The following is a 12,742-nucleotide window of genomic DNA, read 5'->3' as shown; positions in this document are numbered from 1 at the left end:
TATAAGGAGAGTAACTAAGAACAGAGTAGGGAGGAAGAGCATGAGAAGAAGATTAACATTAAACAGGGACGAGAGGTGGCAGGGTAAAGGAGAGAGATGAGAAATTGCATGGAAATGGAAGGAGACCCTCAGGGTTATACAAAATTACATACAAGAGGAAGTGAGGGGTAAGGGAAAAAAAACAAGGGAGAGAAATGAATTACAGTAGATGGGGTAGAGAGAGAAGAGAAGAGGGGAGGGGAGGGGAGGGGATGGGGGATAGTAGAGGATAGGAAAGGCAGCAGAATACAACAGACACTAGTATAGCAATATGTAAATCAGTGGATGTGTAACCGATGTGATTCTGCAATCTGTATACGGGGTAAAAATGGGAGTTCATAAGCCATTTGAATCAAAGTGTGAAATATGATATATCAAGAACTATGCAATGTTTTGAACAACCAACAATAAAAATTAAAAAAAAAAGAAAATTAAAAAACCAAAAAACCCCAAGTAACCAAATTATAATGGACAGATGCTCTGAATAGACACTTTTCAAAAGAAGGCGGTGAAATAGTCAATAATACGTGAGAAAATGCTCAATGTTTTTAGCCATCAAGGAAATGCAAATCAAAACTACAATGAGATTTGTTTTAGTCAGCTTTTCATCACTGTGACCAAAATACCCAGAAAATAACTGAGAGGAAGAAAAGTTTATTTTTGGCTCATAGTTTCAGAAGCCTCAGTGTGAAGATGGCTGACTCCATTCTCTGGGCCCAACGTGAGGCAGCATATCATGAGGGAAGCGCCCAGCAGAGGAAAACTGCTCACCTTATGGTGGGTCAGGAAGCAGAGAAAGAGAGGGAGGGGGAAGGGGCCAAAGGGGAAAAGGCACCTTTCCAGGGCATGTCCCCAGTGACCCACTTCCTCCAGCTATGCACTACCTACCTACAGTTTCCACCAAATTTGTCCATTCAAACTAGGATGAACTGATTAAATTACAACTTTCATAACCTAATATTTTACCTTTGAATATTCTTGCATTAACAGGAGATTTTGGGGGACACTTCATATCCAAACTATAACAACATTCCATCTTATCCCAATTAGTATGTCTATTATCAAAAAATTTTTAAAAATGCTGGCACAGATGTGGAGAACCTTTAAAAACCATTGGTGGAAATGCAAATGTGCACACCTCTCTGGCCTCCTCAAATAACTAAAATTAGAACTTCCATACAATTCAGCTGTCCCAATTTTGTGTATATATCTGAAGGAAATTAAGTCAGCATACAAAATGATATCTGCATATCCATGTTTATTATAGCACTCTTCACAATAGCCAAGATACGGAGTCAGCCTTGGTATCCATCAACAGATGACAGAAAACAGGGTTGTATATATACAATAAAGCATTATTCAGCCATAATGAATAATGAAATCCTGTTATTTTCAGGAAAATGGGTAGAATTGGAGGACAAATTTTAAGACTCACCATCATGCAAATGGCAAAGTCAGCCATGCTTCTCACACTGGATGGCAAAGGCTTGCTCAGCTTTGCATTATCTGAAGGCCCTGGATTGAAGACTAAGGTCTTGAAATGCCAAATTTTTGTGGCTCCATGGATATCAGTAGTATAAAATTTGCCACAATCTTGCATGCATGTCTGCATCACAAATAGACTGAGTGATCCTTTTCTGGTACAGCATACCCAAGGCTGTATTGCAGTTCTCAGTCATGGCCTTCTTGTGCATGTTGGGCTTCATTCTCTGTTTTGCAATGTCTAGCTTGAAGAAAAAGGTCGAGCATCACGGTCATTGTAGTTAAGGAGCACTGGACAACAGTCATGGCTAGCAGCTACAACATAGTCTTGGAAAGAATACACTCCGTAGTGGCAACAACTCATTTTTCAGAGTTGAGACCTGCACACTTTTTTGAGGCATTGGCAACAGACTCAGTGCTGTCCTGCCTGATCTAGGCCAGGGGGCTCCCACCAGTTGAGAAGCTGACCTTGTGGACCCAGCTACCATTCTTTGCCACCAAAATCTGACATCCGCTCACCAAAAGGCATCTTGCTGCCCCAGAGCATACTGGCTAGCTTTTCATCTATTTCATCAATGTAGGCAGAAAACACTCTGCATTTAAAGTCACAGGATCATGTTCCCTGAAAAACAGTGTTGGGATCCAATCCAAGCTGAGGACTGTGGAGTGAATTGACTTTGTAATGTGTTTGCCTACCCACCATTTTTGGACTTGAAATAACAGAAATGAGTCGTGCTACACTTCCCACAGCAAATTTGTTCTCTAAAGGGGACCACTTCACAAAAAGGTTGTGTGATTAATCCTTAGGATCACCAGGATGGCTTTCAGACTCCATAAGTAGGCATTGCAGTCTGCCCCTAAAGTGACAGATGAAGTGATTGCTCTTGGGAGCCCTGTCAGCACCTTTACTGTCTCCCTTGTGCTCCTAGGGTTCATCTTCTTTTGTTCACTGGCTCCCCATCTTCTTCTTCCTTCTTCTTCCTTCTTCTTCCTTCTTCTTCCTTCTTCTTCCTTCTTCTTCCTTCTTCTTCTTCTTCCTTTTAAAGAGGGAGAGAGAGAGAGAGATTTTTTTTTAATATTTATTTTTCAGTTTTCGGCGGACACAACATCTTTGTATGTGGCGCTGAGGATCGAACCTGGGCCGCACGCATGCCAGGCGAGCGCGCTACCGCTTGAGCCATATCCCCAGCCCTCCCCATCTTTTTATAGATACGCACTTGATGATTATTAGCTAAGGTTAATTTGGGTACAACCCCTCTTCCAGGCATGGCAGGTGATTGACTCTAGTAAAAATTGATGCAGGGACATTATTCTCAGTGTTTTCAAATAATAGAAAGCTGAGGTCCTGGTGGTCTGGAGGGGATTGGAGCAGAGAATTTTCACACTGGACTACAGGCTCCCATGGATGCTGGCAGAGGAACTGACACTCCATTCTTAAGGTGATTTTTCAGCTTCTCCAGGAAACTACAGCTTCTCTCTCTCTCTCTCTCTCTCTCTCTCTCTCTCTCTCTCTCTCTCTGTCTCTCTCTCTCTTTCCAGGGGATAAAACCCAGGGCAATTTACCATTGAACTACATCTCCATCCCTTTTTGAGAAAGGCTCTTGCAAAATTGCTGACACAGTCCTGGAACTTAGAATCTTCCTGCCTCAGCCTCCTTAGTGTGTGTAATCAAACCTGACTCCAGGAGTCTTTGTTCTTAAAGCCTTTTACTGATTGAATGAGGCCCACCCACATTATGGAAGGCAATTTCTTTTCTAAAAGTCAAAGGATTCTAGAGATTGGACACATCTAAAAAAAAATTCTCCACAGTAACACCTAGTTTTTTTTTTTTAAATTAAATCACTGGATGTTATAGTTCAGCCAAATTGACACAAAAGACTATCACAGCAGTTTTTATTATAAATATGTTACATTACATATATATACATTAATACATAACTTCATTTTTTGTGAACATTCCCCCAAATCATCAAATATTCTTATCAAACATGAAATTTACTGAGTGGTTTAATATAAAAATAAAAGGGGTTGAGGATATAGCTCCTTGACAGAGCACTTGCCTAACATGCCTGAGGCTGTGGGTTCTATCCTCTGAAATGCAAACAAAATCAAATAATTTCCATATTTCAGTACTTTAAACCATATTACATATATTCAAGTATATATTTCAACTATTGCTGATTACTCATTAAGTTACTAAAAGTGACATTACCAAGTAAATGATTATAACAATTTTAAGATCCTTATTCCTATTGCTAAAGAGTGTTTCAGAAAGTTTGCACCCATTTACACTTATAGGGGAAATATATGAATTCAATGGCAATATTACTATACTCTAGCCAACACTGGGTTTTATAGTTTAATTTTTGTTAGTTAAATTATTAAGCATATTTGACTTTGTACTTCTTTAATAACTAGCATATAGCTATCTTATTATTTACTGTATTTTGACCATTTCTATTTTTTCTTTTGATAATTTTATTCTTTGCCTAGTTTTTTTATGGCTGTTAACCATTCTAATTAATATATATGTTATTTGTATATTATAAAGTAAATCTTTGTCATATTTCTTACAAATATATTCCTAATTTGCTTTCCTTCTTTTTTCTTATTAAAAGGACTTCAGTATATAAATCAAAGAAAGAATCTATACATACTTCAACCTTCCCTTAGGGTAAACAGCCAAAATTAATAAAGATATGTTGTTGGTGGCTAAAAGGGAACTGAAATATGAAAATGAGATTATTTTCATAGACAAATGATGCATCACTCCCCCGGATGACTCAGGTAACCACTTATATCTTTCCAAAAAAATCACTTGGGGAAATGCAATAATTTTTTTTCCCTAAGAATTCCCTCATTTAGAATATTACTAACTTTAGAATCTATGGTCAAATTTTCATTTCTAACAAGATATCAAGTCAACATCACATACAAATAGATGATAAATGACCAGTAATTTTTAAGGAAAATATTATGGGAGAATGAACTAATTTTATGATTTTTCCTGCTTCTAAGGAAATTAAAAAATTAAAAAGCAGCAGATAAGAGTGGTAAATCTGTGATGGCATTAAAAGCTGCATGATGCGGATGTGCTGCAAATAAATCTGCGTGGTAATATAAATTGACTCAGGCATTTGTGCTACATATGACAGTCCAAAGTGTTTTCATTTCCTCCTTAGTAATTTTTAGATTTTCTTATTTCATTGACTATGAAAAGCACAATCATCCCACACACTGTTCTTGGACTGAGTTATAATGTAATCTGCCCAGAATTTTAGCTTGATTTTGAAAAGTAGAAAAAAAATTGAGTTTCAAGCAAGGTATCTGACTTGACCAATAATTTAAACATGTATGGTATAATAAAATATAGAATTAGTTTTCTACTTTAATATACGTCAGTTGGTTAGTTAAGTCTGATTTGCTCCTTTTTTAAAAATAAAGTCAACAAAGTATCTGACTTTTCATTTGTAATTCCTAATAAAAATGGACTAGCATACATTCTTTTTTTTACTTACCATACATAGTCTTATATTAAATGTATTATTACTTACTGAATTGATTCATATTTTCAAAAAGGCTTCCTCTTTTTGTTCTTTTTTTTTAATGCTTTTTAAAGCATGAGTCTGGTGAAGATTTTTTTTTAATTGTTTACTGGCTGATTGCAATTTAATTTTTGTTAAAAGAAAAAAGATTCCCCCAATTTATCTTGTTGTCTTTTCATTCCATTTATATTTTGATTATATCTTAGTTCTAAATTTAAAAAAATCTTCTTTTAGTTGTAGGTGAACACAATGCCCTTATTTTATTTATCTTTTTATGTGGTGCTGAAGATGGAACCCAGAGCCTCACACATGCTAGGAAAGTGCTCTACCTATGAGTCACAACCCCACCCACTAAATTCTAAATTTTAAATGGCCAAATTATCAATCTTATTTTTTATTATTTCAAAGTTCCATGTATTTTCTTGTTTTTATGTGCTTTCTTTCTTTTTAAAATATTTTAATTGTGGATGGACACAATACTTTTATTTTTATGTGGTGCTGAGGATTGAACCAAATGTCTCACATGGGCTAGGCAAGCACTTTACCACTGAGCTACATCCCCAGCTCCTTTATGTGCTTTCTTACTGCAAGAGTTTATTAAAATATCACTCATGTTTTCTTAAAGTACATTTGATGTCATTGTTTCAAGTTAAATTTTGACATCTATTGAGATTTTTTTGTTGTTGTTGTTTGGGTGTACTATATGAAAAGTCTTCCAATATTCAATCACCTTGTATTTTTTAAATTGCCATGTATTATTTTAATATACTATTGGATCATTTTAGTATTTTGCAATGATTATCATAAGTGATATAATTCTATAATTTTCTCTTTTATGCTTTGTTCAGATTTTAGTAATCACATTATGATGTCTTCTTAAATTCCATGTGATGGTTTTTCTTCTTTCTTCATATTCTAAAATGACTTAGTGAACCAGCTAGCACTTTTTTCAACTAGCAGGTTTTCAACTGTGATGATGTGTAGCTATTATATATAGTTTGTTATTTCCTTATTAATAGTTTCTATTTATTCTTTCCTCTCCATTAAGCCAGTGTGAGTTTGGTTTTAGTAAACAGCTCTTAGAGTCTGTCAGTTCTACTCTTTTTCTGACTTCTAGTTAATTCCCACTATTATATTCTTTCCTTCCACTTTCTTTTGATTCAATGGATGCTATTTTATTGAATATGTTCTCTATAATTCACATTAAATCAAAAAACTCGAAGATATTGTTTTACTTTCTTAAAAGTTGTTAAAGGAACTTAAAATTAAATTTAAAAAACTACTTTTATAAGAAAAGTTGTTAAACGAAGAACTTCTGACATTTTTAGATTTAGCAGAGATATTTGAGTAAAGAACGATTCATGAATTGGAAAGAACTCAGAACCAGAAAAGGTTCAGTCAATTCTGCTCTGCAGCAGCAGGCATTATTTATAGACAGAAAAGGAAGTACAAAAATAACTCCATTGGTGATAGCTCCACCTATTGCCTTATTTGGACATGGTCTGATCAGTTGGCAGACTGAGATTGGCTAAAGTCTTGACAGATTATGGTTGACTGAGACTTAGATGTTTTCCTACTTATATTTTCAGTGTGTTGCATACTAAGTTATGTTGCAGTTCTTAAAAAAAAATAGGTTGCAGTTCTTTATGTGTGAACTCAAAGTATGGCTATACATTCAAGCTAATGAACTCCTGCTTGTTTAATTTAACAAGAGTTGATTGTTTGTATTTTTGAGAGATGCGTGGAACTAATAGTATAATTAGTGGTGTAGACATATTCTTTCCTAAAACATGTGATTGTGTAAATGAAGGTATATTTCAATTGCAATTTTTCAAAATTAAGCTGTCTTGCTGGGCTGAACCAGAGCTTAAAATGGAAAGAAAACATAAAACTCAGCATATTTTATATGAGAGCCCTTTTGGGGGAAAATGTTATATCATTGCATGCAAATATTTTTTTTTATGTTCTTGATTTAGAAATTCAATGTTTAGCTGATCAGGGTGCAACGTTATTATAAACATGCAGTCAGGGGCTGTGTTGTGGCCTAGTGGTAGAGTGCTTACCTAGTGTGAGGCACTGGGTTTGATCCTCAGCATCACATAAAAATAAATGAATAAAATAAAGGTCCATCGACAACTTAAAAAAAATTAAATACAGTCCAGTAGAATTGAAATTCTCATATTAGAATTAAAATTATTATGCTAATATTGGCTAAGTTTGAAAGTAATTAAGGAACAATTGTATGAAAGGTGAATCATGGATCTAAAAGTAACTTCTGCAATAATAACTGATAAAAACTTATAATATCTAGCTAAGTGAGATTCAAAGTATTCTTTTATCAGAATTTAAAATATAAAAAGAATATATCACTAGAGAAGAATGTGTAGATAATTCCAACTTCAAAATAGCTCTAGCAATAGATTATATTAAACCAAGCCAAAGTCCTCATTTCTACCCACTACACTTCAAAAAACAACCAGGAAATGGAGTGAACATGTGTAAAGGTCATGGATTGTTGGGTTTCTTAGTTTTGGAAGACATTATGTTTACTTTGGAAGTCTAAATTGTATCTCTAATGTGTCATGTCCAAATTGAAAATTACCTCTTTTTTCAATCAAGAGTAATCACCTTTTACCTGCTAGAATTTGAGTAATCTTAATGAAAAAGTCATACATGTAATGTATTTGCCTGTTTTAAATTCTTAAGATGTTTGCCCATAATGGCTTGTTCATAATCCCTGCCGTGGCCTGCAGGATTCATCCTAGTTTGGCTTGCATGCACTTTTTCAGGTTTCTATTCCATTGGTGTCCCACATGCATCAGTGCTTCAGTTGTAGACATAACCTGGTGCTGGGCTTGGTGGCACACGCCTATAATCCCAGCAACTCAGTAGGCTAAGGCAGAAGGATCACAAAGTCCTAAGCAACTTAGTGAGATCCTTTCTCAAAACAAAATATTAAAAGGACTGGGGATGTGGCTAAGTGATAAGTGCCCCTGGTTCAATCCCTAGTACTAAAAAAACAAAAAACCAAAACAAAAATGCCCCTGAAGTTCCTTGGAATGCCCTGTGTCAAGTTAGTTATCTTTGTACTTGATCCCACCTTTTGCTTTGTTTTTTGAAGACGGGATAGAGGAGGCTTGGGTCTTGCTATATTGCTCAGGCTGGCCTTGAACTCTAGGACTCAAGTGATCCTCTCACCTCCATCTCCTGAGTAGCTGAAACTACAGGTGTATGCCACAGTACCTGGTTCTCCTGCCTCATTCTTGATGGTCCTTGACTCATTATTCCCAACTCCTTATTTTCAAAGTGCTAAGACAATTTAAAAGATTTTAAAAAATTTTAAGTTGTAGATGCACACAATCTATTTATTTTTATGTGGCACTGAGGATGGAACCCAGTGCCTCACATGTGCAAGGCAAGCACTATACCACTGAGCTACAGTACCAGCCCTAAAACAGTTTTATAATTAAAAACAACAGTAACATCTTGCACATGTCCTGTGTGAGCGAGGGAATGGGTTCCCATTAGAGGGATAGTTCGGCTGCAAAATAAAAGTTATGAAAGTAGAACCACAAAATAGACACCAAAGACCAGAAATATATTTTACAGAGCGGATGCAGTAATAGGTTAATCCACCTAGAGGAGTAGGCATTTAACAAAGATGGAGCCAGCTTCCTTTATTTATAGTGGTACAGATCAAAGGGATTGGTAAGTGTAAGGTTTCAATGTGGGAGGAGACTTGTCTAGGTGCTTGCTTCTTCAAGAAAAACAGAATATATAGGTGGAGCTAGGCAGGGTGTTTGACTCTTAGCAGGTCACACCCATCTCTGGTGCTGTGCTGAACTTGTGATGGAGCTAGGTAAGAAGCCACATGAACTAGGCATTCTCAAACCATTAGGATTGCTGCTGGGAGTTCCCAATACCAGATTTTCCTGCCTAATGGATTCAACATGGTTTTAATCCATGCACAGTTCACAGATGGCTTCCTGCAGTAACACATTTGAGTGTGCTGGCATGTGCCTGCAGTTCCAACTACTGGGGAGACTGAGGGTAGAGGACCTCTTGAGCCCAGGAATTCAGGACCAGCCTGGGCAACATAGCAAAACTATGTCTCAAAACAAAAACAAAAATCAAAAACAGTATCTTTAAGCCAACACCATCTCCTTTTCAGTCACACTCCTTGAAAGAATAAGTTCTACTTCTTTAATTCCTCTTCACTTTTCAGCCTACTATATAGTACTATAGCTACTACAAAGCTATAGTAATCAAAACAGCATGACACTGGCACAGAAGTAGATATCAAGATCAGCAGAACAGAACAGAAAGTCCAGAAATAAACCCACATGTTTATAGTCAACTAATCTTTGACAAAAGTGCAAAGAACACACAATGGGGAAGGGATTGTCTCTTCAATAAATGAAGCTGGAAAAAACTGTCCATTCACATTCAGAAGAAGAAACTTAGGCCCTTGACTTATTCCATACACAAAAATTAGTTCAAAATAAATTAAGACTTAAATATAAGAACTAAAACTACGAAACTACTAGAAGAAAACACAGGGATAAAAGCTTCTTGACATTGATCCAGATTATCTAGTTTTTAAAAAATATGATCCCACAAACACAGGCACCAAAAGCAAGAACAGAGAAGTGGGATTGCATCAAACTAAAAAGGTCCCACACAGTAAACAATCAACAAAGTAAATAGACAACCTACAGAATGGGAGAACATGTTTGCAAACCTTACATCTGATAATGGGCCATATATCTTATAAGATATATATATCTGATCATATATATATACATACATATATATATATATACACACACATGTATATATACACACACATATGTATATATATATATATACACATATATATGTATACACACACACACAAAGAACTCAACTCAGTAACAAGAAAATCTAACTATAAAATATGCAAAAGACCTGAAGAGACATTTATCAAAAGAGGACCTACAAATGCTAAAAAGTATATGAAAAATGCTCAACTTTATTAATCATCAGGGAAATGCAAGTTAAAGCCATAATGAGATATCACCTCACACCTGTTAGAACTATAATTATCAAAGACAAAAGATAGCAAGTGTTAATGAGAATGGAAAAAAAGGAAATCTTGTACTCTGGTGTTGGGGATGTAAACTGGTGCAGCTATTATGGAAAAGAGAATGAAGATTCCTCAAAAAATCAAAAATAGAACTACTAGGTGATCCAGAAACACCACTTCTGGGTATACTGTACATCTGAAGGAAATGAAACTAGTATTTCAAAGAGATGTCTGTGCTCCCATGTTTATTTTATTACACTATTATTCACAATAGCCAAGATATGGATTCAACCTAAGTGTTCAACAGAAGATAAACAAATAAAGATAATGGCACATATATACAACAGAATACTAATCAGTCTTAAAAAAAAAGAAGGAAATCCTTTGATTTGTGATATTGGTGAACCTGGAGGGTATTATTAAATGAAATAACCATGTACAGAAAGACAAATATTACATGATCTCAAAATGTTAACCTCATAGAAACAGCAGAATGGTAGTCACAAGGGCCTGGGAAAAATGAGAAGATTCAAAGGAAATAAAAGTTATGCAGGATTAATAAGTTCTGGAGGTCTAAGGTACAACATGATAATGACAGTTAACAATATAGTATAGTCTACTTGAACTTTGCTGAGAAAGTAGATTTTAAATGTTCACACACAGAATTAGGACACAATATGATTATGAAAATACAACCTGGGTATTTATTTTTTTATAAGAACCATCCCTTGTTATTAAAAAATATTTTTTGGAAACAATTTTCAACATTGCATGAGTTATATAGCTTTACCATAAATTACTTAGCCTTTCTTCTATAGTTGACATTTAGTTACTTTTAAATTTTACTAATATATCTGGTTTTCTGATAAAACACTTTGTAGGCAAATCTTTGAGGTGTTTTTGTTGTTGTCATTTTTTGTCCTGGAGATTGAACCCAGAGTTGCTCTACTACTGAGCTATATCCCCATTCTTTAGGGTCTCACTATGCTGGCCTTGAACTTTTGCTCCTCCGTTTAGCCTCCCAAGTAATTGGGATTACAGATGTGTCACTGCATCTGGCAAGATCCTTAATTTTTTTGGCAGAGGGTGTGTGTGTGTGTGTGTGTGTGTGCGAGAGAGAGAGAGATTGATCCCAGGGGTGCTTAGCCACTGAGCCACGTCCCCAGCCCTTTTCATTTTCAGACAGGGTCTCACTAAGTTGATTAGGGCCTCAATAAATTGCAGAGGCTGGCTTTGAACTCACAATCCTCCTGCCTCAATCTCCCAAACTTCTCAGATTACAGGTGTGCACAACTGTGACCAATTTCTTAAATGGTAGATCCCAAGAGGAGAAAGGACTAGGTTAAGGACATGAAGCTATGAAGCTCTTGATATTCACTAATTGCTTACTGGAAAGGTAACTTGCAATTTCCAAAAAATATACAAGAATCCCAAATTTGTTCTGTTGCTAATATTGATTTAAAAAAAAAACTTTTAAAAATCCCTGTGAATTTGATAGGTCAAAATAGAAACTGGTACCTGATTTCCTCTTTTCTGATTTTGTAACAAGACTGTTCATCCGTCACTCTATTCTTTTCATCTTGGCTTCCTGTTTACTTTTTAGTCATGGGGATCGAACCCAAGGGCATTCTTTCTCTTAAATATATCCCCATCTCTTTAAAAAATTTATTTTTGAGACAGGGTCTTGCTAAATTGTGTAAGATGACCTTTAACTTGTGATTCTCCAGCCTTAGCCTCCTGGGTCACTGGGATCACAGATGTGTGCTGTGTGCCTGCCTCTACTTCTACTTCTGAATACTTCTTTTTCAGTATTCTTTGTAGGCTTTTCTTCAATTTAACCATAGTTTGTCCTCAGCCTCTGTAATATCTCACAGGCATCTCAAACTCAGTATGCCCCAAATTAAATTCATTTTTATGCTTATGCCTGCTTCACTTTTTTAGATTTAGATAAAATCTAAATCTCTAACTCCCTTCTCCAATTTCCATATCCAGACACTAAGTTTCTCCAACTCCACCTTTTAGATCTCAAATATATTCACTTTTCTCTCTCCACTCAAGCTTTTTCTCAGGCAAGATCCTTCACTAATCTCCTTGCCCTTGTTGTTATCCCACTGTATCTTACGTATTGCTATCAAATTGTTCTAAAGTGTAAATCTGATCATGTTCCTTTCTAGACTCCACTTTGCTGTCCAGCTCCATCTCTTTACCTTCCTATCCATTCCCTTCTCTCCAGTCACATGGAAAAACAGAATTCCTCACTCCCAGTGTATTCGTTTTCTGCCAAGGGTGTGCATTTTCCTTTGTCTTGTGAATTCCAACTATGCTGAGCACTCCTCCATCACTTCTCTGTCCTTTATACATTAATTATATTTTGCACAGAGCTTTATTGTGGCACTTCACATCACTATTTTGCAGTTTTTGTTTAACAATCTATCTCCTTAGTTGACTTGAGATACTCAAGGATAAGGCTCTATGTCATTCATCTTTTTAGTCCAGGTCCTAGAAAAATCCTGGAATCATATCAGGCCCTCAGTGTGTGGATTGTTCGTGATAGAAACTTTAAAATTCCATCCCATCTTCTAGAATCTCAACCTACCTAATGTCTCTGTTA

General features: G+C 35.8%; 1 pseudogene; it reads right to left on the bottom strand.

Moving 5' to 3' along the window:
* Positions 1–1,471: 1,471 nt before the first annotated feature.
* Positions 1,472–2,829, bottom strand: LOC113192863 (actin-related protein 2/3 complex subunit 1A pseudogene; annotated as a pseudogene).
* Between the last annotated feature and the right edge of the window lie 9,913 nt (positions 2,830–12,742).

Source organism: Urocitellus parryii, chromosome 11, assembly GCF_045843805.1.
Source record: "Urocitellus parryii isolate mUroPar1 chromosome 11, mUroPar1.hap1, whole genome shotgun sequence".
NCBI lineage: Eukaryota > Metazoa > Chordata > Mammalia > Rodentia > Sciuridae > Urocitellus > Urocitellus parryii.
Note: the sequence above shows the minus strand (reverse complement) of the source record. Positions and strands in the feature narration are given on the sequence as shown.